Source organism: Otolemur garnettii, unplaced genomic scaffold (genome assembly GCF_000181295.1).
Source record: "Otolemur garnettii isolate 467f Iridium unplaced genomic scaffold, OtoGar3 scaffold00002, whole genome shotgun sequence".
Taxonomy (NCBI): Eukaryota; Metazoa; Chordata; class Mammalia; order Primates; family Galagidae; genus Otolemur; species Otolemur garnettii.
The window spans coordinates 8,070,215-8,074,398 of NW_003852397.1; the positions used below are offsets into that span (position 1 = coordinate 8,070,215).

The 4,184-nt window shown below is 43.8% G+C and overlaps 1 protein-coding gene across 2 annotated transcripts in view; it reads right to left on the reverse strand.

Annotated features, from left to right (window-relative positions):
• Window positions 1-3,239, reverse strand: part of FYN (FYN proto-oncogene, Src family tyrosine kinase) — a 184,758-nt gene extending 181,519 nt beyond the window's left edge. For both annotated transcript variants that reach the window (XM_003781597.3, XM_023513234.1), the window contains exon 1: window positions 3,196-3,239. The gene's annotated coding sequence lies outside the window, so the exon portion shown is untranslated. The remainder of the gene's footprint in view (window positions 1-3,195) is intronic.
• Window positions 3,240-4,184: the final 945 nt, after the last annotated feature.

The window sequence follows — 4,184 nt, forward strand, 5'->3', positions numbered from 1 at the left end:
TTTTGTTGTAGTTTGGCCAGGGCCGGGTTTGAACCCGCCACCCTCGGTATATGGGGCTGGCGCACTACCCACTGAGCCACAGGCACCACCCTGCTTCTCCTCCTTTTATCTCTGGATTCTCTTTGCTTGCCCAGATTACTTCATTCTTAACAATTATCTATTCATTTGTCTGCTTGAAATTTTGCACTTTTACAGAGAGAAAGCCAAAAAGTGATTGTCGTATCTCCATATAATGCTATTAACAAGCATGGTTTCCACAGATAAAATCCCTGGACGGAGAAAAGAAGCCATGTTTTCTGGGTGCACGGTAAGAGGTTTTTTTTACTTTGTCTCCTACCAAAGAAGCTTTCTCTGGCTCTCATTACCCCTTGGTTTGGTCCTGTGTCACTCACACACACCCACAGTCAGCACTTCCAGAGGGCCTACTAAGGCAGGCACTAGGCTTGGTGCAGACAAGGATTCTGACCTCAGAAAGCTACAACTTGAGGGAGCAGAGCAATGTGATAGTTACTATATAAATTAACTATACAACTACAGCGATGGCTTTGAAGAAGTACTTGGTGATGGGCAATCTCATCCCGACTGTGAACTTGGGGAATGGTCAAGGAAGATCTCTCAAGAAAGCGACATTGCTTTCTTGTTAACTTATCGAACATTTTAAAACATGGCACACACATATATAAGTTCCAAGGTAAGGTGAGGTATGGGAAAGAGAAGGCTCTGGACCCAGGCAGATCTGATGAGAATCCTAATTATAATCACGGTTGGATATCTAACTCCTGGTAAGTAAGGGACATGGCTCCTTCCCAGGACTGTCGCAGTGGTTAAGTGTAATGTAGACAAGGCACTCCATGGATAGAAGTTCAATAGACTACAGGTATTAATTAATACAGAATTTATGCTGACTTATCTTCGGGTTTTGACATGTTGAAACAAAAAGCTACTTTTCCGTAACGAGTTCTGTCTTTACAAAAATGTTCAGCTAAAAAAGAAAACTCAAAAATCCATTTGAAAAGCAAACACTATAACTTAAACAATTTTCTCCATGCAGGTTAGCCAACGGGTATCATTTACTTAGATAATGGAGGCATGGCCTACATATACCAGATTCTTCTTGGCAAATACATAAACACCCACAAAAAGAAAAGCTGATACATCTGTGCTCAGCAGCCTTCTGTCAGCATTAGGAAAACGGTCTGGAAGTGGAGCTTTTGAACCAAACTTTGTAAAACACCAAACTCCCTGAAGGCAGGTTAAGTGTTTTTCAGGTCATTAACTACTGGCCAGAGACCAGGCAGAGTCCTGCAGAGGCAGCTCAGATTCAATCAATCCAAGAAGCATTTCCACCCCTCCTCAGCTTCTCTTCCTCTGGATTCCCTCAGGACTTACAAACAAGCCCAGGGCCGGGTCAGTCACACTTGGGTCAGTCACACTTATGGTTTTGCTCCTTTGTGAGACACCCATTTCTGCCTTCAGTCCCAATCCAGGGTTGGCCTTATCTAGCACTTTTTAGACTGGGAGCCAACAACACTTTTTCAATTTTGGTACAAGACCCATATCAGAAAATTTTTTTAAAAATGGGTGGCTTATGTTTTTAAGTTAAAAAATGAGTAGTTATACTTGGCCCTGGAAAAGGGACCACTTTGCTAAGAAAAATGACTCAGAGAGAAAAAATGATTTGCCTAAAGTCTTACATCGAGTTAGCAGCAGGACTAAATCAAGAATTTAACTCATCCTACTCACATCCCCTTTACTAAGCTCTATTATACCGGCCTGGCATTGGGCCGGTACTGGGAACCCAAATTAGCAGACCTGCCCCTGCTGTGGTTGTAGGATTCACTCAGACTGAGCTGGACAGGGCAGACAAATCCCACAGCCTGGGGCAAACACCAGGGGTTTCCTGGTCTGCCACTGCAGGTGTTCCTCAGAGGCTCCAGCTTGGCGCAGTGTGCTGAGCTCCCATGGGGCAGAGCCTCTGCCAACCCCTGGCATCTGCTGCCAAAGCCTAAGTGCACAGGGACTCTGAAAAGGCTACCCCTGCATTGCCCTCCCTAGAGCCTTTTTATTTCCCCCAAGTCCCCCTGGTTTGCATGAACTGAAAAACCCATGACTGAGAGGAGACCACAGGCCTATGGTCTCCTGCAGAAGTCAAAGACCTATGTGAGGTTAAAGGTCAGAGGTGCTCTTAATACAACAATGTTTGAGACAGTGTACTTCTTAAAACAAAGATGCACTGGCTGCATGTGAATGGCTCTGTTTCATGGAGAAGAACCTTTTTTGTGATCAAGTCAAAATAAACAATAACTCTACATCATTCTCAGATAAAGTGGCAGCCCCTGAGTGCCCAGGGAGTTGAGGAATGTAACTCAGAACAGCTAAAAAATTAGACCCAAGGTACTGGGGTTGGACAGAGAAGAACAGGACATTAACAGGACCCCCAGAGTGGCCAGTGAGAGCTGCGTCCATTCAATAAGCAGGGAATGCGAGGCCTAGGAAAGAGAGGTACAGGCAGAAAAAACTGAACACTCTCTCCATCACAGAACTTTCCTGGGTGGCCCAGCCCTCAGCCTGAGCATCTGGAGCCCCTTCTGCACAATTCTATCAGAATGTAGCATAATTACCCGAGTCCCTGTCTGTCATGCTCACTTTGTCTCGACACAGTCCAGCATGGTATCTAATACCCACTTTTGGTATCTAACACCAAAACCGTTCAGTGAATGAAAGAATGACCTGCCACATAGCGGCTGCAATTCAAAGGGACAACTAAAGCAAGGGGGAGCAGCCATCTGACATTGGAGGGAAAACCAACAATGATGAGAGAGGACCTCCTTTGACCAGTCTGAAGACGGAACACTCCTTATCCTTCAGCAGCATGAAGGCTCAACAGCAGTGGGACAGCTGTTCCATGCTATTTCTGGGGTGAGGCGACATAACTTACAGCTGAAGCACATGTTCCCATAATCACGACAAATAAGTGCTACAACTAAGGGAACAGGGAAAATAGTTGGAACACCTAAATGAGGTAAGATTTTCTTTCTATTTCATATACCAGTTTCATCTTCAACCTCTCTCTTAGGAACCTATAAAACTCAGAATTACAATCCCCAATGGAAAGTGGACTTCATCCTGGTTGTAATGGAAAATGCTTTCGAATTAACAAGGCACATGCACTCAGCATACAACTTGGTAACTTACTTTTTCCACGTCTAGATCAGCATCCTGTTTCTTCAAAAAAACTGTAGAAGAGAAAAAAAAAAAAATAGTGAGGCATCAAAAGAGAACCAAGTACTCTGTGCCTGAAAACCACCCACAAAGCACCACCATAGAATTTCCATTTGTTGCAGACAATCAATTTGCCTAGAAATTTTTTCTCGTTCACATAATTGTTGCTAAGTCACAGTTGCCACAGACACCTGCCTGGAACTACAAAGACCTGGCCCTGTACCACCAAAGGAAGCCAGCATGAGATTTTAACTTTCTGGAGCCAGAAAAAATAAAGATGGAGGCTTTGAGTGTATGTACACACACACACACACACACATACATGCTTCCATTCTTCAGAATCTTTACAAGTCATCCACACACAATAAAATTGCATCTCCAAGTTCTTATTCAACTTACTTCTTAGATTAAATCACCCTAGCTCCCAGCCCCTATCTGCTCTAGTTCCTATTGGTCTGTGGGTGGGCTGCACAGTCTAACAGCCTTCTGGGGACGGCCCCTGTTTCCCATCAGCTGGGGTTCCCCTCTTTGGGAGGTCTGCCAACCCACAGGCATGCAACAGCTTGTCCATGAACTCCAGCCCCAGGATTACCTTAGAACCTAGAGCTAAGCCCCCAGCAAGGCCGCGTACTGATTCTAACAGACACTCACACTCACATCCCATAAACCTTACAGTGCCAGGGGCAGGATGGCACATTTCCAGTCTGTTCATACGCTCTGCCTACAACCTGCCAATACTACAGTACCTCATTTATTATTTGCAATTTTAACTGCTCAAATAAAGCTTCAGTTTTAATAAGGTGTCTAAAGAGAATAATAAAAATAGCTGAATGGAATTACATTGACTACAACATGTTAGGGCTAAAAGTGAGGGTTGAGTTAAGGAATCTAAAAAAAAAAGAAAAGAAACAATTTTTCCCATCTTAGTAAAGACTCTTCTTTTTTTTTTTTTTTTTTTTTTT